Source organism: Sus scrofa, chromosome 2 (genome assembly GCF_000003025.6).
Source record: "Sus scrofa isolate TJ Tabasco breed Duroc chromosome 2, Sscrofa11.1, whole genome shotgun sequence".
Classification (NCBI taxonomy): Eukaryota; Metazoa; Chordata; class Mammalia; order Artiodactyla; family Suidae; genus Sus; species Sus scrofa.
In genome coordinates this window covers 6,488,840-6,515,007 of record NC_010444.4, presented here as the reverse complement: position 1 = coordinate 6,515,007, position 26,168 = coordinate 6,488,840, and the positions used below count along the sequence as shown (strand labels likewise).

The following is a 26,168-nucleotide window of genomic DNA, read 5'->3' as shown; positions in this document are numbered from 1 at the left end:
GTCACAGCATCACCGGCCTGGCAAGCAAAACAGTGTCGAGCTTACAAGGCCTGCGGTCACCTTGGCATTCCCCGATCCTGGCTGTCTAAGTGGCTGTCCTGAGCGAGAGCTCCCGGGAAGGTGTGGCTTTTCTGTACCCTCCTGTCAGAATTCCTTTTTTGTGTGTGTGTGCTTTTTAGGGCCACACCTGTGACATATGGAGGTTCCCAGGCTAGGGGTCAAATTGGAGCCACAGCAATGCCAGATTGAGCCACGTCTGTGACCTACACCACAGCTCATGCCCATGCCAGGTCCTTAACCCACTGAGCGAGGCCAGGGATTGATCCTGCATCCTCATGGATCCTAGCTGGGTTCGTTAACCGCTGAGCCATGATGAGAGCTCCAGAATTCTTTTTTTAAAAAACAGTTTATTATAGTTGATTTACCGTGTTCTGTCAATTTCCATTGTACAGCAAAGTGACCCAGTTATACGTATGTATACTCTTTTGCTCACATTATCCTCCATCATGTTCCATCACAAGTGACTGGATATAGTTCCCTGTGCCATACAGCAGGATCTCATTGCTTATCCACTCTCGTTTGCACCTACTAACCCCAAACTCCCAGCCCATTCCAGTCCATCCCCTTCCCCCTTGGCAACCACAAGTCTGTTCTCAACATCCATGAGTTTCTTTTCTGTAGATAGGTCCATTTGTGCCATATATTAGATTCCAGATACAAGTGATATCATACAGTATTTGGCTTTTTCTTTCTTTCTTCACTTAGTATGAGACTCTCTAGTTCCATCCACGTCGCTGCAGATGGCATTATTCTGTGCTTTTCATGGCTGAGTCGTTTTCCATTGTGTATATGGACCACCTCTTCTTAATCCATTCATCTGACGATGGACATCTGGGTTGTCTCCATGTCTTGGCTATTGCGAGGTGTGTTGCAGTGAACACAGGGGTGCATGTATTTTTTGTACGAAAGGTTTGTCTGGATATACGCCCAGGAGTGGGATTGCTGGATCACATGGTGGTTCTAGATTTAGTTTTCTGAGGAATCTCCACACTGGTTTCCATAGTCGTTTTACCAGTTTACATGCCCACCAACAGTGCAGGAGGGTTCCCTTTCCTCCACACCCCCTCCAGCATTTGTTATTTGTAGACTTGTTAATGATGGCAGTTCTGACTGGTGCGAGGTGGTACCTCCTTGCAGTTTTGATTTGCATTTTTCTAGTAATTAGTGATGTTGAGCATGTTTTCATGTGTCTGTTGACCATCTGTATGTTTTCTTGGAAGAAATGTCCTGTCAGAATTCTGACGCCTCTCTGCACAGGGAAGCAGGACTCACCAGTTCCCTGCCACCTCATCTTTGAAAACACCTTGTAAAAGTGCATCAGAGGAAACCACCTCTTTTCTTTTTTTTTTTTTTTTTTTTTTTTTTTTGGCTTTTTGCCTTTCCTAGGGCCGCTCCCGGGGCATATGGAAGTTCCCAGGCTAGGGGTCTAATCAGAGCTGTAGCTGCTGTAACACAGGATCCGAGTCGCATCTGCAACCTACACCACAGTTCACCGCAACACCAGATCCTTAACCCACTGAGCAAGGCCAGGGATCGAACCCACAACCTCATGGTTCCTAGTCGGATTCGTTAACCACTGAGCCTCGATGTGAACTCTGAAACAACCTTTTCACTCTGCCTCTTAGTAGTTCCTGAGATAGGGGTTGGAACCATGCCGCCTGGCAAGTCACGCTGAGCACCGCTGAGCCCCCATGACGAGGGGAAAGGGGCCCAACGACCATTCATCCTTCCTCTGGAGAGGAGACTGGTGACACCGAGGTCAGGAATGAGCCACTCCAACCCCACAGCATCCCTCCTCACTCTCTGGGCACCACGCCCTGGGTGGACGGAAGCCCTGCGTGTGGAGATCTGTGAACTGACCCAAGCTAGCAGCACGTCAGGTGGTCCTCTTACACTTCTGAGGACTTTATGGCAACTGTTGCCTTGATCGGACCAATGTCCAAGGAAGGAAAGAGAGAAGGGGAAGGAAGAAGCCTTCTCATTTCATTGAGACAAAAGTTAATGGAGAGGAGAGCTTTGGGGCAAAGCAGCCACTATTCACCTGGGAAGTCAAAGAAGAAATGCAAAAAACTCAGAAACCCTGGCCCTGCCCCATGGCCACAGCAAATCAGATGGTTGGCGGAGGGGCAGGGCTCTTCTACTCGGGTGGCTGGTAATCTGACAGTTCAGACCCAGTTCTAAGGATGGGCTGAATGGACCCCTCTGTGCTGGAGGAGGTACCACAGCACAAATCCACTGCCATCCTGTCCCCGCCCCCCCATCTGCCTTCCCCAAACTTTGTAAATAACAGAGACGCTCACTCGAGTAATTAGGAGAAAAAACTGACACTCAAGTGGTTTGAGAAGGTGTGGCTGGAAGCACTCTGTGTGTTTTCTCCAAAGCAGGCCGTGTAGACGGTCAACACATGAGTTTAATGAGCTTGTAAATTTGGAGTAGTGACTCTTCACATCTTACAGTGAGGTCTGGGGTTCAACTATTTCACCTTTGAAATCAAAGAGGTGGCTACAGGGCTCTCCACCCAGAACACGGCCTCTGAGTCTGCACCAGGGCTTCCTCCTCACTTTATCCTTTTTCCCCGGGAATTGAACCAACAATTCAGCCCCTGATGTTTTTGCAGAGGGAGGTTAAAGCTCGGTATTCAGAGGTGTTTCCTGATGTTTTATCTCTTCCCATCCCTCCTTACTCTGCCCCAAGCTACCTGAAACACCTCAATCGGTGCCCAGATGCTTTCGGAACTTCCAGGCTCCTCCTGAGAGGCAGTACTTGTCCTGGTTAAGTCCTACAAATCCACAAGATTCTCTAAAGCTCAACTTCCCAACACTCTAATCTCAGTCATCACTGTTTACTGGGGTGCTTTTCTAGCCTTTTCTATCTATAGCATTTCTAAACACGAATTTTAATTGAACTTAAAAGACACTGTGACTAACGCACCACGATTTGGCACACACATCATGTCAACGGTGTCTTGCTGACAGGGTAGGTCTAAGGGCAGGAAATGACACCGTCAGCAGTATTGTCACACATATGACTCCCAGCTCCACACAGCCGCCGGGCTCCCCCGGGAGGGGGGCACACATGGGCGACGTCACTCAGCCGGGCCCCAAGGGCGCGCTCCCTTTCCCGGAGGTTTGTTCTTCAGAACTAATGCTTGGGACGCACTTCAATAGTTTTGTCTCTTCCGGGGTCATGCCTGCTGGACACTAAGATAGAACAAGCCGGGAGTTCCTGTCGTGGCTCAGCGGAAACGAATCTGACTCACCACCGTGAGGACGAAGGTTCAATCCCTGGCCTCGCTCAGTGGGTTATGGATCCGGAGTTGCCATTAGCTGTGGTGTAGGTCGCAGACACGGCTTGGATCTGGCATTGCTGTGGCTATGGTGTAGGCTGGCAGCTGTAGCTCTGATTTGACCCCTAGCCTGGGAACTTCCATGTGCCTCGGGTGCAGCCCTAAAAAGGGGGGGGGGGAAGCTGGAACAAGCCTGCAGCTGCACACTTTGTCACCGCTTTTTCTCAGAGTCCCAGAACAGCACTGCTACCATGCAGGGCTCTGCACGACCTTGCGTCCCACACCATGGAACCATCTATTAATTAAGCAGTCAGCCTCGTGACGAGGGCCATACTCTGACTTACGGCCTTGGTTCCATCCCTTTCTAAGATTATTTAGAGGAAATTTCTCACTGGCCAGTAGTGCAGAAAGGTTCTCCTTACACCCCCAAGGGGGACTCTGGTCCACAGCCACCCCCAAATATCCCACAGCTTCTGGCATGTGCCCCAGGAGCCTGAGCCTCCTCTGTGCACTACTGTGTTTCAGACCCCCTTGTTCTCATGAGTTTTCCTGTGCTTCTGAGGAGATGACCAAGACAAAAGAGAGGTCCCAGTTCACGTGTCCGTGGTTGAATGGGTAAGAACCTTACGATACGGGAATCATGGAGAAGCCTCAGCTCGCTCTAAGGATCCTTGGTGTAGGAGTTCCCAATGCCACTCTCCTGCTCCCAAGCCAGTTGGAGACATAGCCCTGCCTTTCCCCAGGCTGATTAGATCAAGCAGATAGGCATCTAAGATCTGTGCCGTCTCCTTCCCAACTGAATCTATGCCCACTGGTTACCTCCCAGGGCGCTCTGCAGATGTCACCAAGTTGAAGTCCTTTCCAGAGGCGACAGCGCCCTTTGGGAAGCCTAGCATCAGCCCGAAGGGCCGCCCCAATCCCTCTGCCTGTGGCAGGTTTGGAGGAGGAGGCAGGAAAGGGCTGTTGGGGTGACAGCCCAGGTCCAAGTGAGGAATTCCCCCCAGGGGGCAAGGAGGAGGCCCGAGAGCGAAGGTGCTTCCTGAGACGCTGCTCTGCACAGGTCTGGGCTGGGAGGCTGAGCTAGAACCTGAATGATGAAACAGAAACACACTCGTAGTAGTGATCAAACTCCCAGAGGAACGCAGCTTGCTCGCTTATTTATTTATTTATTTTATTTTATTTTATTTTATTTTATTTTTTTTTTTTTTTGTCTTTTTGCCATTTCTTGGGCTGCTCCCTCGACATATGGAGGTTCCCAGGCTAGGGGTTGAATCAGAGCTGTAGCCGCCGGCCTACACCAGAGCCACAGCAACGTGGGATCTGAGCAGCGTCTGCAACCTACACCACAGCTCACGGCAACGCTGGATCCTTAACCCACTGAGCGAGGCCAGGGATCGAACCCACAACCTCATGCTTCCTAGTCAGATTCATTAACCACTGCGCCACGACGGGAACTCTGCTCGCTTTCTTTTTAAATTCATCTCTGTAAGCGTGTCTTCCTCTGAGCATGTGAAACTTTTGCTTTCTCTCTTCTTGTTTGGCCCCCTTCGGGAGGCAAGAGCAGTGAGAAGCACGGGATTCTGAGGCTGTGCCAGATGAGGTCACTAGCGGATGGACCCTTCTGACCCGCTGCAAATCTAAGCCACAAATGGGTTGATCTGAGATTCATTGAGGGGTTTGTTTTGTTTTGTTTGCTTTTTAGGGCTGCACCCATGACAGATGCAAGTTCCCAGGCTAGCGGTCGAACCAGAGCTACAGCTGCCAGCCTACACCACAGCCGCAGCCACACGGGATCCGAGCTGCGTCTGCAACTTACACCACAGTTCCATCCCCAACACACTGACCGAGGCCAGGGATTGAACCCACATCCTCATGGATACCAGTTAGATTCGTTTCCACGGCACCACGATGGGGAGGGACTTCTCATTGAGGGTTTTGAACGAGGAACCAGAGCAGCGAGGAGCTGGGGAGGCACAGTCTCTGCGTTAGGAGCCTCTGCAGGACTGACCAGGCCAGCACGGCGATACCTGGCTTTGCACACCTGCCCCGACGTCTGCACAAGTTCAGATTTTTCTAAATGGAAGCTGCAGCTCTTCCCAACTCACTGGGGAATCAGACCCTTTGTTTCAGTTAAGACTCCCCTTCGCCTCCCATAGTTGGCCTTTCGTTTTTCTACCCCCCACCCCCACCCCGCCCTTAAAAGTTCCAGAAGAGATTCGTATTTAAATGGATCTCTGGTAAAGTGAAGACTATTCCTTTTGTTGGTTTGTTTCTCTTCTTTCCTTTTTTTTGGGGGGGGGTGAAGACTATTTCTGTGAATTGTCTGCCTCAGCTGCAACAGCACAAATCATTTTTTTTCTAGAGTTAGTCTCATGGCATGGTCCATTTCCTTTTTATCTTTGATTTTTTTTTTTTTATCACCAAAGAAGAAGTCTGTTGCTTAAACTGAAAAAAAGGCAGATAACTGATTTCTGTCTTGCTGTATCAAAGATTGTTTCAGGTCCTACAAATGCAGGGAGTTATTGCTGAAGGACTTGCCTTGTGAGGGAAGAGGAGGAACCGGAGGTACCCCGACCAGCGCCGGGAGCTCAGGACGTGCTGGGTGGGCTTCACCGCCTCTCGAGGGTCATTCCCGACGAGATAACGCTGTCACTGCTGACAGGCCTCTCCGTGGACCACGTTTTCAGAACTGCGAATTGCTGTGTGGCCTGGCAAAGGGCCAGTGTCTTCTGTCATCAGAAATCGAGCTCGTTCTAGAAAACTGATCCCCCGTGGGTACCCAGAGGACAGCCTGAGGAAGAAGCCTTTCTCTGCTGCACTCAGCAGGTGAACGCAGCGACCTCTCAATGGTTTCACCGCTCAACTCCCTCTCGCGGCCCCCTCTCCTTTGACACCAGAGTTTATCACGTGGATTAAAGCAGACATTCAAAGAGTCCTCCAAACCCAACTATCCACCATTTTCGTTTTTTGTTTTTTTTCCCATCGAATCACCCTCCTCCCCTGCCTCAAAACAGCTATATCGGCAGTAAATGAACATAAGCTCACCTGCAGGTTCCAGGCAGGAGGTGTTACTGCTCTGTATCAGCCTGGCTCTTTCCAGATTGAAAAGCAATTCTTCCCAAAGAAGGTTTTATGGTTAAAATGAAACCACAGTCCTGGACTTTGGACAAATGCCAAAGAACAGTCCTGGGCATCTTCCTAAGAGAAAAGGAAAGAGACCCACTAGTAGGAAGCAATCTGCAAGGATCACACAAAAAATTAAGCAAAATGTTGGAACCCGTTCAACCACCCTACTTCAGTTAGAAGGCACTTTTTAACAACATTAGGAAAGCGAAACTAGCTGTGGGTGGGGTGGAAATGCTGCCAGGTCATCCTGCCTAAAGAGACCTGATGATCGCTCCTACATGACGGACGTGCGGTGGTGGCACTACAGTGGCCCCACTGTACCATGTGGCCACCAGGACTAGGCCACACTAGCATTTTTTGGCGGCTCCTGCCCTGGGGCTATACCAACGTCTTGGCGATCCCTAGCTCATTACTTGAGTGACTTGGTCACTAGCCCAGATTTGCTATTCCACAGCGTGATTAAGAAACGATCATCCAGGAAAACACAGATGCACACATCAGCGTGTAAGAAGAGGCCCGAGGGTGCTGAGTGTTTGCTGGGTCTGGAGTCTCAGTGGGAGGGTGGGCCGGGAGGGGGCCAGAGGGAAGGACCCCCGGGAGGTCTGGGGAAGTGGCTCAGAGGCCAGCCTAGCAGTGCCCTCTGCTGGAGGGCTGGGAGCACGCCGGCTGGGCTGGGTGGAGTGGGACCAGTCCAGGGTGTGCGTGCAGGTCTTCCAACCTGGTGTGCCACTGCCCCCTATTGGGCCAAAAGCTTTTCAGCTCTGCCAGACAGAGGGCTGAGGAGACATTAAATCCAAGACCTGCCAGCTGGCCTTAGGAAAGACAGGACTTTTTTTTTTTTTGCTCTTTTTGCCTTTTCTAGGGCTGCTCCCGTGGCATATGGAGGTTCCCAGGCTAGGGATCTAATCGGAGCTGTAGCCACCAGCCTACGCCACAGCCACAGCAACTTGGGATCTGAGCTGCGTCTGCGACCTACACCACAGCTCATGGCAACACCGGATCCTTAACCCACTGAGCAAGGCCAGGGATCAAACCCGCAACCTCATGGTTCCTAGTCAGATTCGATAACCACTGCGCCACGACGGGAACTCCCAAGACAGGACCTTCTAAATCTCAGCTTCCACATCTATAAAAGGGTCGCAGTAACTGCCCCGACTACCTCAAAGGGCTGTCCTCAGGAGGGAATGGATGAAGTACCACTGTTTGCTACCTTTCCCTGTCTTCCTACTCTCTGCCCTGACATAATGTGCAGGTCCCTTCCTGATGTGATCTTTCCCTCCAGCATCTCTGACCCAAAGGGGCACCAATAGAAAAACAATATCGTCGTGTTAGTCTAAGCTTTCATAGCTACTGCCATCTCCCTCCCAGGAGCTTTAATAACTTCACAAATGCTTTTGGTTTGGGGTTTGTTTGGGGGTTTTTTTTGTTTGTTTGTTTTTGTTTTTGTTTTTTTTGCTTTTTTTTTTTAGGGCCACACCCACAGCATATGGAAATTCCCAGGCTAGGGGTCCAATCTGAGCTACAGCTGCCAGCCTACACCACAGCCACAGCAACTTGAGACCTGAGCCACGTCTGCGACCTACACCACAGCTCACAGCAAGCCAGATCCTTAACCCACTGAGCCAGGCCAGAGACCAAACCCGAAACCTCATGGTTCCTAGTCAAATTCATTTCTGCTGCACCATGACAGAACTCCCAAAAATGTTTTAAACATGATTTTAAAACATTTTTTCTTATAAGCATTTATCACAACTTAAATCGATTTTCTGATAATTTACGTTTAGTGTCTAAATCCCTCTACATTATGACTTCCCTAAATGCAGGGACCTGTGTGGTCCCGTGGGTCCCCAGTACCTACCTATCATGACACCTATTGCACAGCGGACACATGATCAATTTCTTTTGAATAAGCATATAAATGAATCACAGGGGTTGGTGATGGCTGGCCAGAAACAGAAAGGACACAATCAGAGACGGAGGGACGGGGGTGGGGGATGGGGGGATAGGGGGATGGGGGGGTGGGAGTCGGGGATCATTTCACTTTTTCTGAGGCATATGGAGATTCCCAGGCTTGGGGTCAAATCGGAGCTATATCTGTTGGCCTACACCGCAGCCACAGCAACGCAGGAGCCACATCTGTGACCTATATCTCAGCTTATGGTAATGCTTGATCCATAACCCACTGAGTGAGGCCAGGGATAGACCCGAATCCTCATGCATACTATTTAGTTGGGTTCTTAACCTGCTGAGCCAAAATGGGAACTCCAAAATCCTTTTGCTTAATTTAAAACTTTTTATTTATTTATTTTTTTCTGCACCTGAGGCATGCAGAAGTTCTGGGGCCTGGGATCCATCCCAAGTCATAGCAGTGACCACACCAAGCCCTGAAAGGCTAGGCCACTAGGAAACTGCAAAAAATCCATTTTCAGGAGTGGCAACATAGGAGTTCCTGTCGTGGCTCAGCAGAAACAAATCCAACTAGTATCTATGAGGATGCAGGTTCGATCCCTGACCTTGCTCGGTGGGTTAAGGATCCAGGGTTGCCACGAGCTGTGGTGTAGGTCACAGATGAGGCTCAGATCCCATATTGCTGTGGCTGTGGTGTAGGCTGGCAGCTGTAGCTCTGTTTCAACCCCTAGCCTGGGAACCTCCATATGCCGCGGGTGCGGCCCTAAAAAGGCAAAAAAGACAAAAAAGTGGTAACGTAAACTAATATTAAAAATGAAAGGTCGGAGTTCCCATTGTGGCGCAGTGGTTAACGAATCTGACTAGGAACCATGAGGTTGTGGATTCGGTCCCTGGCCTTGCTCAGTGGGTTAAGGATCTGGCTTTGCTGTGAGCTATGGTGTAGGTCGAAGACGCTGCTCGGATCCCGCATTGCCATGGCTCTGGCGTAGGCTGGCAGCTACAGCTCTGATTAGACCCCTAGCCTGGGAACCTCCATACGCTGTGCAAGCGGCCCTAGAAAAGGCAAAAAGACAAAAAAAAAAAAAAAAAAAAGTCAAAGTAATAAAAAAGTTTTGAAACTAAACAGAGGTAGGGGTTGCACCACAGCATGAATGCACTAAAGGCTACTGGACTGTATGCTTTAAATGGTTAATTATATGTTGTGTGAATTTCATCTCAATAATAAAACAAAAAATGAAAGGGCAGAATTGTAATATAATTATGATCCATGATGATTTAGACACTACAAATACTTGATGTAGGCAGTATAAGGGGAATGACTTTAAGTGCGTGAAAGTTTCCATGTTTCCACGTTAACGATTTCATTTGTTCCAGCAGAAAGCCCGTGGTCTTGCAGAGGAGGAAACAGGACGGCAGGGGTTCCCTCAGTGACTTCCTATTCCCCAGACAGGCCCAGCACTGGCCACTGGGAGGCGCCGTCCCCGCAGCCCCTGCCTGAAAAGCACTTCCTGCAGCTCCTGGGCCGGCGTGGGGAGTTGCCTCATCAGAAAGGCCTTTCCCCATCACCTTATCTGAAAGAGCAGCCCAACCACCCAGCTCCGCCATTTTTCTCTCCCCTACCCTGCCTGGTTTTTCTTCAAAATTCTTAGCTCATACTACATACTGACACGATTTTTCTGTCTCTTTCCAAGCTCAAGCGACAGAACAGGGATATTTGTCAATTCTGTTCTCAGTTATAACCCTCACTTCTGGAATAGTGCCTGGCAAATGACAGGTGCTAAATAAATATCTGTTAAAGAATGAAAAAGGGGAGTTCCCTTCGTGGCTCAGCGGTTAACGAACCTGACTAGGATCCATGAGGATGCGGGTTTGATCCCTGGCTTCTCTCACTGGGTTGGGGATCCGGTGTTACCATGAGCTGCGGTGTAGGTTGCAAACACAACTCGGACCCCACATTGCAGTGGCTGTGGCTGTGGCTGTGGCATAGGCTGGCAGCTGTAGTCTGATTTGACTCCAGCTGGGAATTTTCATATGCTGCAGGTGTGGCCCTAAGAAAAACGCAAAAACAAACAAACAAACAAAAAAAAACAATGAATAAGTATACAACTTTGTAAATCAACTGTACTTGAATAAAACTTAAAAAAAATACATAGCTGAAGAAAAAACAAGAATGAATAAGTAGTAGTATTTGACCATTAACCTGGCTGGATCTTTGGGAGAGCCTAGGCTTTTTAGGTCACACCACAAAAATGAGATTATAATGTGACTGAGATAAAATTCCAGTTGTTTCTGTAATGAAGGGCCACCGTGTTCATGAATGAGTCCCTTCGTGCTCCTCTTGTCCCCCAGGGCAGGGTACCTGCCTGCGGTGTCCCTGGCTCTCAGCATGGGGCCACCACCTAGGATTAGGCACTTGCTGTACAATATCAGGGAAGACAAAATGGATTCTGGGCAGTACAGGCAAGAATGGGAGAACGGACCGCAACTCGAGTCCAGGTCCCCCCCAGACTTGCACATGGGGGTGGGGAGTCTGTGAGGAGGCGGCGAAGGAGGAAGGAGAATGTGCCGGACAGGAGTCAGAGTCCAGAGAGCACCGGAGTGTGGCCTTGCCAGCCCTGAGTAACCTGGGTAGAAACAGTTCCTTTGATGACACTGATCTTCAGGGCAGAGCCTGCACCATCAACCGGGCCTCTAGGGCAAAGCTTGCTACACGGCTGCGGTCTCTTGAGAGTTGGGTCTGGGTGGTCTGACAGGGTGGGTGACCCCTGCGAGGTGGACAATGAACCTCTGAGATGCAGTGGGCAACCCAGATGGTGTCCAGCGGCCTCTGAGAAATTTGTGCCCAGCAGCAGCCGCCGCCTTCCTTCCATTCCCGAATCAGGCAGCCAGGCACGGGGGAAACAGGGTCGCACGAAGGAAAGCACACAGGCTAAGAGTCAAATGCCTGAAGCTCCAGTGTCAGCTCTGTTTCTTGCATCTATTTGAACCTGTGTCTCTGAGTGCAGTTTCTTTTTTCTTTTTTTCTTTTCTTTTTCTTTTTCTTTTTTTTTTTTTTTCTTTTTTGGCTTTTGTCCCTTTTTCAAGGTCGTACCCGTGGCATATGGAGGTGCCCAGGCTAGGGGTCTAATCGGAGCTGTTGCTGCTGGCCTACACCAGAGCCACAGCAACACCCGATCCGAGCCATGTCTTCGACCTACACCACAGCTCACGGCAACACTGGATCCTTAACTCTCTGAGCAAGGCCAGGGATCGAACCCGCAACCTCATGGTTCCTAGTCGGATTCATTTCCACGGTGCCATGACAGGAACTCCAGTAAATCGTAAAACTTTTCAAAAATGTTCTGAAATTGAATTTCTACAGAGAATTCCAAACTATGTAAGCTATGATACACACACGCACATGTATTTTCTCTAGAAGCTTCCTTATAATGTGTTCAAAGTACATACCTCAACATTCACGGAAATTATTAACTACAAAACAAATTAAACAGAAAAAAAATCACAGCATTATTTGTAGAGCCCCCACCATTCCTGCCATTTTCCGTGGTATGATTGACATTTCATTTTAATGGGTGCTGGTTTGGGGAACTGTGACTTTGACCTGCCCTGCCTGTATGTAACCCTCCTCCCTGTGGCCACTCGAGCACGGGGGGTGGGTGGGGGGGTGTTGATTTTTCTCCATTCCAACAGCATGAAAGAAAAAACGGGAGTTCACATCGTGGCGCAGCAGAAATGCATCTGACTAGGAACATGAGGTTGCAGGTTCAACCCCTGGCCTCGCTCAGTGGGTAAGGATCTGGCATTGCCGTGATCTGTGGCGCAGGTCGCAAATGCGTCTCAAATCTGATGTTACTGTGGCTGTGGCTGTGGCCAGCAGCTGTAGCTCCAGTTTCACCTCTCGTCTGGGAACCTCCATATGCCATGAGTGTGGCCCTAAAAATCAAAAAAAAAGGAAAAAGAAAAAAAAATGCTATTGTTTTTATCTTCTATTCCCTAACATTCAAAAAGAGCATTTGGCCATCAATGGAGGCCTGAGCTTGACAAGAGATCCAGCGCATAAGTAAGCCTGGCATCAAACTGAACCTGCAAACTCAGGCACCTGCAAAGGTGGGCAGGGACCCCAGGCAGCTGGTGGGCTCTGGCCAACTGCAGAGCAGAGGCCCCAGCGGAAGGCAATGCAGGCAGGCGGCAGGTTGTTATATGGACTCAGTACGGCCAGATCTTACTTTTCAAGAAAAACTGGAAACCCAGGTTTTCAATAGGAACTCTAGATTTTTAAGCATTAGCAATTAGTCCTAAAAACTGTTTTAAGAATATTCTATGGGGCAAACACTCCATGCCTGGGGCATGATGTGGTGCCGGGGCAGCCTGTTTGTGACTTTGGGGAGCAGTAGGTGGTTCCAGGGGGTTCCAGCCACTCTTTCACTGCTTCGTAGGGTGGTCATTTCATCTCCCTCCCTGGGGTTCAAATCCTAACCACACCACAATGTACCTGCCTCGTCACTTTGATCGACCACTCCGGGCCCCACCTTCCTTGTCTATATAATGCAGATAATATTACAACCCTGCTCATTTGGCTCTTAAGGGATTAAGTGAGATACTGCAGGCAAAGCACTCGCAATGTTGGTTGATAGATAAGCTATTATTAGCTGTAAGCTTGTGCCTCCCTCCTCGCCATCCGTTCACAATTCACCAGCATATCCTCTTTAAGAGGTCTTTTAAAACCCTCTATAGGAGTACCCACTGTGGTTCAATGGGTTAAGGACTGGATGGATGTACTTTCTGTGAGGGATGCGGGTTTGATCCCTGGCCTCACTCAGTGGGTTAAGGATCCGGTGTTGCCACAAGCTGCGGGATAGGTCACCACAGCTGCAGCTCCATGTGACCCCTGGCCTGGGAACTTCCATGTGCCGCAGGTGTGGCTGCAAAAAGAAAAAGAAAAAAAAAAAAAAAAAAAAAACAAACCAACCCTCTCCAATCTAGCCTCCTGTTTTCATCCCCACGGTCTCTGTCTTGGTTCATACCCTCATCCTCTGGACCCCGAACTGTTCATTACAGGGCCCTCCTGAACGTACCTCCTGCTGGACCGAGCATCTCCTCTGTGCCGGGGACCGACTTCATGCTCCACTTTGACCCACCCCCATGCTGCGCCCAGCTGATTCCATCTCTCTTCTCAGCAAATTTTGTAAAGCAAAGATCTGATGGTACCATCTTCCCCGTCACCTACAGAACAAAGGCTAACTTCCTCGGTCCCGCCCGCCAGGCTGTCCCTGGCTCTCCCCAAGCTCACATCCTACCGTCTCCATAATCCTCTCTCTGCCCCGAGCCACACCAAACTACCTTGCTGGCCTTGTCTCAGCAAGCCGCATGGGTCCTGGTCATCACACGGCAGCAACACTGTTCTTTCTGCTTAGAATGTATGTGTGTGTGTGTGTGTGTGTGTGTGTGTGTGTGTGCCATCGTCTCACCAAGGGCGACCGCTTCCTGCCCTCCTAAGTCCTGTCCCAAATGATCCTTTCCACCCGGATCGCCCCTCTAACCAGCCCCCAGACTCAGGCTCCCCCCCTCCCCTGCACGTCCCAACACACGGTAGCACATGGGTCCCTTCGAGCCTACCTCACAGTGCCGGGTAACTGACTAAGACAACTGTCTCGACAAGAGGTGGACAGGAGGCCAAGGGCGAGAACCTGGTGCCTTGGGCTCGCATTACCAACCAGCACAGGCTAAGTGTTCAGTGGGGCTGAATGAATTAACTGGGAACAAGAGGGCATTTGAACAAAAGCCAAACAATGATGAGACTTTTTTTTTTTTGCCAGGCCCGCGGCACACGCAAGTTCCTGGGTCAGGGACAGAACCTTTGACACGCAGTGACAACGCTGGATCCACTAGGCCACCAGGGAACTCAATAATGTCACTTTTAATACCACCTGCTAGAAACAGGGACTTTTGGAACTAGGCAAGGAAAAAATAATTATAATACATAAAATCACTCAGGAGCCCTCAGTTCCCTAAAACATGTACATGTGGGTTAAGCTTAGTAAAAAAGGATGTGTTTGATACACATACATTTCTAGCTGCCCAGATGATTGAAAATATCGCCACTTACAGGGGGGTCACGGTTTCTCCAGCTTCACTTCTTTCTTCTGTGACGTCAGTGGAATGCGTGAGATGCTCCGGGAGCAAATATAATCCAGCCAGAGAACAAGTCTCATTACTTGGTCCCCAATTCCTACAGCATGCAGCGCAGTCGGAGAGGCCCACACCACGGAAAGCTGCCCGTCTTGACCTTGTGGCCGTGCAGGTGTCTCAGAAGAGAGGCAACACTTTCTTGGTGCTCAGATAATCACCAGAGGCAGCCAGCAGTGGACGATCTTGGGAGGGCAGAGATCTGGGAGAGAAAATAAACATCATTGTTTTCTTGGCATTTGACGCTCTTAAAAACTTGCCTCTGAAGCGCCCATTCAACAAGCCTTCAGTGCATGAATGGAAGCGCTGTTCGGCAGCCTGGCTCCCCGCCCCGGGCAAGGATGGCTGCCTCGCTGTGGCCCGCAGCAGGGATGGGGCACTTGGCGGGTGAGAACGGAGGAGGCAGTTCAGCACAGCAGCTTCCAGTGCAGGTCTGGGGTCAGGCTGCCTGGCCTGGGCAGTTTCTCGTGGGTGTTGCGGATAGAGTGAGAGTTTCTGTCTCAGAATTGTTAGAAGGATGAAAGTGTTAGGAGGATGAAGTGATGGAGAACTTGTAGAGGGCTCAGCATGGGGCCTATGAAATTATTCTGATCGTTACAAGAATTCAGTAAGTATTAGCTATACTCATTTGTTAAAAAGATTCTGGAGTTCCCATTGTGGCACAGTAGAAACCAATCTGACTAGGAACCATGAGGTTGCGGTTCGATCCCTGGCCTCGCTCAGTGGGTTAAGGATCTGGTGTTGCTGTGAGCTGTGGTGTAGGTTGCAGACACGGCTCCGATGTGGCCGACAGCCGTAGCTCCAATTGGATCCCTAGCCTGGGAACCTCCACATGCCATGGGTGTGGTCTTAAAAAGCCAAGGGAAAAAAAAAAAAGAAAGAAAGAAAGAAAAAGGAAAAGATAAAAGATTCTACTGCTAGGCTTGAGCCTTCTGGAGCTTTTTTTTTTTTTTTTTTTTTTTTTTTTTTTCCTTTTTAAGGATGCACCTGTGGCATATGGAAGTTCCTGGACCAGGGGTCAATCCGCCTACGCCACAGCCACAGCCACACTGGATCTGAGCCACATCTGCGACCTACACTGTACCTTGCAGTAACGCCCGATTCTTAACCCACTGATCGAGGTCAAGGATCAAACCCACATCCTCATGGACACTACGTCAGGTTCTTAACCCACTGAGCCACAGTAGGAATCCTCAAGCTTATCTTTATAATTCTGTCCACACCCAGTATCTCTACTTCACAGTCTTAACTATGTAATCAGAGTTCCCAGGGAAGGGAAGAAAGAACTGGCTATAAATTTCTGACCAATAAATCAGCAAAAATAATGGAGACAAGGAGAGGAAAGCAGGCCACGTACACAGAACACTTCGTCATGTGCAGTGGCTTGAGCATAAAACAGATCTGAACCCTTGATGGCCGGGCTTGAAGGGAGATAACAAAAGGGCAGGCCTTCCAACTGCAGGGAAAATTCTATACCTAGACAAGCCAAGGCAAGTGTGGAATAAGACACTTTCAGGCATTTGGGCCTTCAAAAAATGTAAGATATTCCAAGTGTGGAAAGGAACATAATGTCTTTTCTATCAAAGGAAATCTTGGTGACTCCCTTTTGCTCCCCTTTTGGCTGAAACGAAACGCCCTCCTGCAACCCCCTCCTCTCTCCCTCTTCTTCCAGTAAAAATTTGTTTCAAATGAGCCAACCAAGAAGAATGTGCGCTCTGCCCTGACCCATGGGAAAGGGATACATACATCAGGCATTAGGGATAAATAGGGAGGGTCTTTTCTTCTAAGTGTGCACTTTTTTTGGGGGGGGGGGGTCTTTTTGCCATTTCTTGGGCCGCTCTCACGGCATATGGAGGTTCCCAGGCTAGGGGTCGAATCGGAGCCATAGCCACCAGCCTACGCCAGAGACACAGCAATGTGGGATCCGAGCCATGTCTGCAACCTACACCACAGCTCATGGCAACGCCACAGCAACGCCGGATCCTTAACCCACTGAGCGAGGCCAAGGACGGAACCTGCAACCCCATGGTTCCTAGTCGCATTCGTTGACCACTGAGCCAAGATGGGAACTCCAAAGCGTGCACTTTTTGGGCACCCACGCGCTTCTGCAGAAGCAAAGAGCCTTGTCGCGATCACCTGGTGTTCATGTGTCTCAATTTCCGACACGGAGGATCCAAGCCATGTCTCCAACATAAGGAACAGCGTATTTTCTCAGTAGATGTTAAATAGAACGGAGGCGGGTAAAGTCACTGAGGGTGAGGGATTGGTTCCTACAGATTCGCACCACAAATGCAAGCTGAGAGCTGATGGCGTGTTGGTTAGTGGACTAGAACAGGTAACCCAACAGATGCACCTTGATTCCCTCATGGAGCTTATATGCCAGGGGGGGAGACAGACAGTACGCCACCATGGAAGGGGAAACTCGGATTCAGATGAATGCTCCAGAGAAAGAAACCAGGGCTGAAAGTCACTTTTTTTTTTTTTTTTTTAATTTTAGGGCCACACCCACTGCATATGGAGGTTCTTGGGCCAGGGATGGAATCTGAGTGGCAGCTGCGGCAATGCCAGATCCTTTAACCCACTGCGCCAGGCTGGGGATTTAATCCACACCTCTGCAGTGGCCTGCGCCACTGCAGTGGAATTCTGTATCTACTACACCGTGGCTGGAATTCCTAAAGCCCCAATTTTGAGTATACAAGAACTACAACAGGAGTTCCTGTTGTGGCTCAGCAGGTTAAGAATCTGACATAGCGTCCATGAAGATGTGGTTCACTCCCTGGCCTCGCTTAGTGGGTTAAGGATCTGACATCGCTGTGGTGTAGGTCGCAAATGCGGCTCAGATCCCTATTGCTGTGGCTGTGGCATAGGCTGCAGCTCCAATTCAACCCCTAGCCTGGGAGATTTCAGATGCTGCCGGTGCGGCCATTAAAGAAAGAAAAGAACTATAGCAGATAGAAGAATAGACTAAATGATATCATTTGAACATAATCAGATAAATCTAGAATGTTGAACATTTATAAGCATAACAGGCCAGAATTCATTAAGTCAAAGTTGTTAAAAACAAAATAAGAGGGAGATTAACATAGATTAAAAAGGGTTAACAGGAGTTTCCATCGTGGCGTCGTCATGGCACAGCGGAAACAAATCCGACTAGGAACCATGAGATTGAGGGTTCCATCCCTGGCCTCGCCCAGTGGGTTAAGGATCTGGTGATGCTATGAGCTGTGGTGTAGGTCGCAGATGTGGCTCGCATATGGCATGGCTATGGCTGTGGTGTAGGCCAGCAGCTGTAGCTCCACTTTGACCCTTTGCCTAGAAACCTCCACGTGTCAAGGGTGTGGCCCTAAAAAGAAAAAACAAACAAACAAAAAAAGAGTTCCCAGGCTAGGGGTTGAATTGGAGCTAGTTGCTGGTCTACACCACAGCCACAGCAACGCAGGATCCAAGCTGCGTATGCAACCTACACCACAGCTCCTGGCAACGTCAGATCCTTAATGCACTTAGTGAGTGTCAGGGATTGAACATGCATCCTCATGGTTCCTAGTCGGATTTGTTTCCACTGTGCCACGACACCGTGATAAGAACTCCATTAACAATCACATTTAATATATGAGGGCTGATGGGATCCTGGGCCAAGGGAAAAAAAGCTATAAAGAAAAAAAAGCTATACAGGATATTTGGGGGAGTTCCCTTGTGGTGCAGTGGGTTGAGGATCGGCATTGTCACCACAGGGACTTGGGTTGCTGCTGTGGTATAGGTTCATTCCTGGCCCGGGAACTGCCACATGCTGAGGGTACAGCCAAAAAAAAAATATATATATATATATTTTTTTGGGGGGGGGGAACAAGGAAAGACATTTGAATGTAGATTGAACATTAGATGATGTTAGGGAATTATCTTTAAATTTTATTAATTTATTAAATTTAAAACATTTGAATTTTACTTAAATATTATGGATATGCAGGAGGATTTTTTTGGCCACACTCATAGCATGTATAAGTACATGGGCCAGGGAGTGAACTGGAGCCACAGCTGTACCCCAAGCTGTGGTAGTGACAATGCTGGATCCTTAAACCACTGCACTACCAGGGAACTCAAGAATGTCTTTATTCTTAGGAGATACGCACTGAAATATATAGAGATAAGGCAAATAGGGTAAACTTTCATCAGCTGTTGAATCTAGAAGAGACTACTTAGTTGCTTGGTGCTACAATCTTTCAACTTTTCTGTGTATATTACAAACGTCCAAAACAAAAAGTTGGATAAAAGGAATGAAGAAGTAAACACGGTAACTTTTGGAGGGATTTTGCTGTGATGGGAGTGTATCAGTTTCCTAGTGCTGCTATGACAAATTACCACCAACTGAGTGGCTTAAAAGAACAGAAATGTATTTGCTCACAGTTCTAGAGGCCAAAAGCGAGGTACTGGCAGAGGCCACACTGGATGCAGAGGCTCTAGGGAAGAATCCATTCTTTGCCCTTCCAACCTCTGGTGCCTATTAACATTCCTGACTTGTGGCTGCAACAGCACCTCCTCCTCTTCCGTGTGTGTCTGATCTCCTATTTCTCTCTTACAAGGACACTTGTGGTGGCATGTCAGGCTCACCAGATAATCCAGAATAAAATCATCTCAAGGCCTTTAACTTAATCGCACCTTTAGCCATATAAGGTAACATTCACTCTTCCACCACATGGGTGATGTTCCTGGGGCTAGGACAGGAATATATCTTTGGAGGCCACTTTGGTGCCTAGCACAGGAAGGAGGAAAAATGGGACAGTAGCCTAAGGGGAATGTGGGGCCAGAAGAGGTTTTGTTTAAGATGAGAGACATTACAGCACGTTTACAATAACTGGTTTGGGACAGTTGGTTGTGCGTGGCAGCAGTAGTACAACAGCACAGGCTATTTGTTCATTGTGTTAGCCACTTGCATAATGGAAAATTCATAAAGAAAAGAGCAAAGTATGCTCAAGTTACTTTTTTTTCTCTTTTTTTTTTAGGGCTGCAGCCCTGGCATGTGGAGGTTCCCAGTCTAGGGGTCCAATTGGAGCTCCAGCCACTGGCCTACCCCACGGCCACAGCAACGCCAGATCCGAACCACATCGGCAACCTATATCACAGCTCACAGCAACACCAGATCCTTAACCCACTGAGCGAGGCCAGGGATGGAACTGCACCCTCATGGATACCAGTCAGATTTGTTTCTGCTGAGCCGCGACGGAAATTCCTATGGTTACGCTTTGAGAATTCAGTTAAGAACCATGAGAAGGTAACAGAGGAGACTTTTGTCAAATATGGCAGATCAGAGTTCCCCCTGTGGCACAGAGGGTTAAGGAACTGCAGTGGCTGCTGCTCTGGTGTAGGTCACGGCTGCAGCTCAGATTTGATCCCTGGCTTGAGCTTCCATACGCCACAGGTGAGGCTATTAAAAAACGGCAGATTGAATAAGTATATCTGTTTATCCCCAAACCCCACCAAGATGTAAACAAAGGAATAAATATGGTATAAAACTATAAAAACAAAGAGGGCAGGAGAGCAGACAACAGTGGAACAGAGAGGTCAACAAACTTTTGGAGATGGAGGGAACTAACTTAGCAGAGTGTGGGAAGCTGGGACTTAAAGAGGAGAATATCAGCCAGAAGAGTAACGGCTCACTCTACTTGTCCTCTGCAAAAGTTCAGGACTGGCGGGGACCAGATACCTCAGGTGGAAGAAAGGCAGGGAGCTGAAAACAGGGAAACTGATTAAAAGCCTGCACCTAAAGCAGTTAAACTCACAGATCCCTTTTCCAGTCCTTCTTAGCCTAGCAACAGTCCCTCGCGGGATATCAGACGGTTTACTCTCTGGAGAAAGTGAGTCTGCAAAACATCGACTCAGGGCCACCGGGCAGAACCAGAGGCAGTGGTGAGCACTGAGCTGAAAACAAAAGGACCGGGTGAAAATACGCATGCTGATCTTGAGCTCCACAACCCTGTCCCCCCTGCCCTGCTGCCAGAACCGCCACAGTGGTGGCCACGCAAATAACCCCCAGACAGGAGACTGGAGAGTCATCTCTGGAGGCACTGAATGGCCCCTGCCATGTGACCCTCAGATTCTGACTCTTGAGGGTACCCAATAAAAAACCCTGCTTGCTCCTGGAGTTCCTGCCATGGCACAGTGGATTAAGAATCTGACTGCAGTGGCTCAGGTCACTGCAAAAGTGCTGGTTCGATCCCCAGCCTGGCACAGTGTTAAAGGATCTGGTGTTGCCACTGCTGCAGCACAGGTTATAGCTGTGGCTTGGATTTGACCCCTGGCCCAGGAACTTCTGTGTGCCACGGATGCAGCCATAAAATTAAAAACAAAACAAACAAACAAGCAAACAAAAACCCTGCTTGCTCCAGTTGCCTTAGAATGAGGGCATCTTAATTGATGGCCCAATTATCTCTGCTTAGGATTTTCTTTCTAAATATGAATAGACAGCCAAAGATCAAACATGTGAGGAAAATCTCCAGCAACACACACACTCACACCCCCCCACACCCTTCACATACCAGAAAAAGGGGAAGGGAATTCACAGGCAACAATGTGAAAAACAGAAGACTTTAAAAAAGGAAAACTCCTCAGAAAGCTAAGAGAATATGCACCAGAAACAAAACCAGAAATGCTATATGTAAAAAAAATTTTTAAATTAAAAAAAAAGAAGGAGAAGAAGAAGCAATCAGTGAAAAAGAGAGTTAAAATCAAGGGAAGTTCTCTGGGGGTCTAGTGGGGTCTAGTGGTTAGGATTTGGCACCTTTCCTGCTGCAGGCCAGGTTCATAGATTCGTAGGTTCATAGGTTCATTCCCTGGTCTGGGAACTGAGATCCCTCAGCAAGACACTGAACCTCCCAGCCAAAAAAAAAAAAAAAAAAAAAAAAGAAAAAGTTAAAATAAAAAATCCAAAAATAAATAAATAAATAAGTCCAAAAATAAATAAATAAATAAATAATCCAATAGAAAGGATAAAAAGATAAAGTTAATGAGATTTTCTATCCAGAGAGTAGAACAAAAAGAGAGGTGATAAAAGTAGAAAAAAAGATAAGGATATAATTCAGACTTCAACACACAGTAGTAGAATCACAGAAAATAGGATGAGAGTGCAGCCTGGGCCATGGCATAGCAGAAAACAAATCATTTACATATGGCAGAAAAACAGGTCAGAGCCATAGAATTAAAAAAAAAAAAAAAGAAGAAGAACAAAACTGTGCTTATAAACAGCAGCACTTGGGAGTTAGAAGAGAGTGGGGTAATATCTCTGAAAATTTAAGGGAAAAACACAGCCAACCTAGAATCCTATACCCAGTTAAACTATCAGTCAAATATGAGCGAAGAATCAATATTCTCAGACAGATAAGGTGTCACAAAATTTACCTCTTAAGGTCACCTTCTCTGGATGCTATTAGATGATGGGATTTCCCAAAATGAGGCTGTAAAACAAGAAAGAGGAAGATGACCTAAGATCCAGGTAGTAGGAGAACCAACACAGAAAAACAGAAGCTCAGGAAATCAGCTCTGAAAGAAGCCTAGAATGCAGTCTCTCTAGCCTCTCAAACCTAAAGGACAAAGGACTCCGAGAAGGAAATTGCCAGGGGAAAAAATGGAATTGATAAATTTGACTCTTCTGACAAAAATATGGCATGGAGTTTATAGATCTTTTGGAGACTGGGGGAAATTAGGAAAGCGTGTGTGGAAAATTTAACAATTAAAAAACATGAGACCGTGACATTGTGAGGATGTGGGTTCGATCCCTGGCCTCATTCAGTGGGTTTAAGATCTGGGTTGTCACAAGCTTCATGTAGGTCGAAGATGCAGCTCAAATCTGGTGCTGCTATAGCTGTGGTGTAGACCTGCAGCTGCAGTTCTGATTCAACCCCCGCCCCATGAATTTCCATATGCTGCATAAAAATAAACAAAAACAAAAAAACTCATGAGGTTGGAAGTTCCCTGGAAGCCTAACAGTTAAGGATCTGGCATTGTCACTGCTGTGGTTCAGGTCACTACTGTGGCAGCCCAGGAATTTCTGCATGCCTTGGGCACAGCCAAAAAACCCCAAAAAAGAACCTAAAAACATGAGGCTATTGTAAATTTATGTTATGAGACTTATGATAAAGTTTCTGTTGCTTAGAAATGTTTATAGACTTTAAATAAAAAGTAGGTGGAGGAGAGAGTTCCCATTATGGCTCAGTGGTAACAAATTTGGCTAGTATCTATGAGGACACTGGTTCAATCCCCGGCCTCGCTCAGTGGGTTAAGGAGCCTGCATTGCTGTGAGCTGTGGTGTAGGTCACAGGCACGGCTTGGGTCCCAAGTTGCTGTGGCTGTGGGCACAGGCTAGCAGCTACAGCTCCGATTTGACCCCTATCCTGGCAACTTCCATATGCCACGGGTGCAGCCCTAAAAATACAAGAACATATATATGTAGAGGAGAAGGGGAGAAGTAATCCCTTTCATCCTAACAATCCATGACTGTTTTTCACCACCTCTTAGATTCCTACCCAAGAGACAAACAGGATCTACCAGGCTAAGTCTTTTTTTCCCCCCCTGCATCCACAGCATATGGAAGTTCCTGGGCCAGGGATCAAACCCCAGCCACAGCAGTGACAATGCCGGATCTATAAACTGTTGCTCCACCAGGAAGCTCCTAAAAGGCCAAGTCTTGATACTGACATCTTAACAGTAGGTACTCAGGGAGTCTTCTCTCTTCCTAGGCGTAAGAGTGGATGATGGGTCACCCATAGAAGACATAAAAGAAAATCCCAAAGGAGACAGAAATAAGGGGGAGAAGTCCATGTGATTAGAGGAATAATTAATTAAAAGTCAAAGATGGAAGCAATAATAAATAAAATGATTGAGGAGTTCCCGTCGTGGTGCAGTGGTTAACGAATCCGACTAGGAACCATGAGGTTGCGGGTTCGGTCCCTGCCCTTGCTCAGCGGATTAACGATCCAGCGTTGCCTTGAGCTGTGGTGTAGGTTGCAGACGCGGCTCGGATCCCACGTTGCTGTGACTCTGGCGTAGGCCGGTGGCTACAGCTCCGATTCGACCCCTAGCCTGGGAACCTCCATATGCCGCGGAAGTGGCCCAAGAAATAGCAAAAAAAGACCAAAAAAAAAAAAAAATTAATGATATTATAAAAAAAAAATAAAATGATTGAGACCAACTTCAAATGGAGTATCAGCAATTCAAAGTTGACGTGGAGATAAGAGGAACTTGTGGAAATGGTGATGCTGGTGAAGTGGTGAAAATAGTGATGCCCAGCAATCATTCTGGATACAACTGGTCCAGATAGACAGGGCCCCTCGAGAGGTCTGTCCCATTAGATTGTAAAACGGACTGCATGGGAAAGGAGAGGGCAGAAACAGTGGAGGAAATAACTGTAAAATCTGATAAACCCCATCACTACTATGGGATTGGGCTGCTTACTTTTTTTCTTCACTTCTTTATTTTCTTCTCTCTGCTTCTGCTTTTGTCACTTCAGAGTCCCTCCTTCTTCTTTAGTGGCCTCCTTCAGAAACTGACTTTGTCTACAGCAGCCCACATCTTCTTCCACAACTTCATGACCCCGCCCTCAGCCCTGCTGCGATGTTCTGTTTTTCTCGCTAGGCATTCTCCTACGTCTCATAAGCCCAGTCACGTGTTAAATTAAAACCTAGCTCATCCTGAATCCACTTCTCAACTGTTTCCCTTCAAGCTCCTGAGTCATAGCTCCTTTCCAAGAAACCAATGTCCATTTTTCCTCTTCTTATCAACAGACTAACAAGTCTTCTCTTTCTTCTCAAAATGTTCCATTTCCCTCTTTATGACTCTTCTCCACTTCCTTTGGTCCTGGTCTCTGCCTTCACTCTCAGTAGCTCTTCAATCCTACTCTCTCTCCTCTTAGGCTCAGATGCTCTCCTTTCTCTCTCCTATTTACCCCTTGAGGATCAATAACCTGCTTGGCTCTAATTTCTCCTCTTTGACTTGTAATACTTTCCCTATCTGCTTCTCCTTCCTTCTTTAGCTTAAATCCTTCATCCGTCTCATTCACTGGTACCTTCATCTATATTCTCTTTCTCTTCCATAGAAACAGATTCATCAGTATTATCATTCACTCCCTCTAAGGCATCCTCTTCAGCCTCCACCCCTTCCTCAGTCTCTTCTAGCTCTTCATCATTCTCCTCTACCTTTTTGAAAGGCATTTCCATCTCAGCATCCACAATTTCTATCAATCTTTCATCATCAGTAACTTCTACCATGTTTTCAACTTTCTCTTCTTGTATGCTCCCCGTTCTTAAACCCTCCAGCTTCTCTCCACTACTCTCCAGCTTCTCCCTACTGGATCCCAGCTTCTCTATACTTGACGGACGTTGATCTCCAGTGGATCTCAAATCCTCTCCACTAGTCCCCAGCTTCTCTCCCCTAAACACCAGCTTCTCTCTGCTTGAACTCAGCTTCTCCCCACTCGACCTCAGCTTCTCCCCACTCGACCTCAGCTTCTCCCCACTCGACCTCAGCTTCTCCCCACTCGACCTCAGCTTCTCCCCACTCGACCTCAGCTTCTCCCCACTCGACCTCAGCTTCTCCCCACTCGACCTCAGCCTCTCCCCACTCGACCTCAGCCTCTCCCCACTCGATCTCAGCCTCTCCCCACTCGATCCCAGCCTCTCCCCACTCGACCTCAGCCTCTCCCCACTCGATCTCAGCCTCTCCCCACTCGATCCCAGCCTCTCCCCACTCGACCTCAGCCTCTCCCCACTCGACCTCAGCTTCTCCCCACTCGACCTCAGCCTCTCCCCACTCGATCTCAGCCTCTCCCCACTCGATCCCAGCCTCTCCCCACTCGACCTCAGCCTCTCCCCACTCGACCTCAGCTTCTCCCCACTCGACCTCAGCTTCTCTCCACTCAGCCTCAGCTTCTCTCCACTCAGCCTCAGCTTCTCTCCACCAGACCTCAGCTCCTCCTCATTCTGCCCTAGGTCATTGCCTCTGGATCTCAAGTCCTCACCACTGGTCCTCCCTCCAGTAAAGTTCAACCTCTCTTTAAACCCAGACCCCTTCCTAGGCCCTGGCGTTGTCCCGGCATTCTCAGATTCAGCCTCGATTTTGTGTCTGACTTCTTGCTTTCCCCACATCTTCTTTGAGCGCTCTTTCCCCAAACCCGCGGAAGCCTGTAATGCACTGGCTACACTGTGCCCTCGTCTCGCACCCTGACTCCGGCCTGATTTTCCTCTCAAGGCTGTCTTCTCCACATCTTCCACTCTCGAGTCCTCAGACTCAAGCTTCGGGTCCCACATCCTAGGCTTTTGCGTATTTCTACCCAGGAGCTCCATTCTCTTCCCGATCACGATGAGCCCGTTCCAGGGCATCCACAATTTTTCTCGCGTCGTCTGCGCCCCTCTACTTCCTGGCTCCAGCAGCGACCGCCCGCGGGCCCAGGCCTGGCCTCGGGGGCTCTGGCCGCGGGTCTTGTCGCGCCCCCTCGCTGCCCTGTGCGGCTTACCCCTCCACTCCCTCATGTCCCAGGGAGGAAAGACAAACGGAACCCCTTTCTTGACAGACATTAGCCCCGACCCTCGTCCCTAGTCCGCCACCCCCACCACGTCTC

The 26,168-nt window shown here is 48.5% G+C and overlaps 1 protein-coding gene across 7 annotated transcripts in view; it reads right to left on the bottom strand.

Annotated features, from left to right (window-relative positions):
• LOC100511545 overlaps positions 1-26,155 on the bottom strand; it is a 47,805-nt gene extending 21,650 nt beyond the window's left edge. For 2 of the 7 annotated variants that reach the window (XR_002341437.1, XR_002341436.1), the window contains exons 1-4: positions 24,008-26,155; positions 21,956-22,011; positions 14,487-14,768; positions 6,392-6,544 (exon numbers count right to left, since the gene is read on the bottom strand). The gene's annotated coding sequence lies outside the window, so the exon portion shown is untranslated. Of the gene's footprint in view, positions 1-3,476; positions 4,434-5,672; positions 6,055-6,391; positions 6,545-14,486; positions 14,769-21,955; positions 22,012-24,007 lie in introns of those variants that run through there. The other 5 variants (XR_002341439.1, XR_002341438.1, XR_002341441.1 and 2 more) reach the window with 4 other exon arrangements.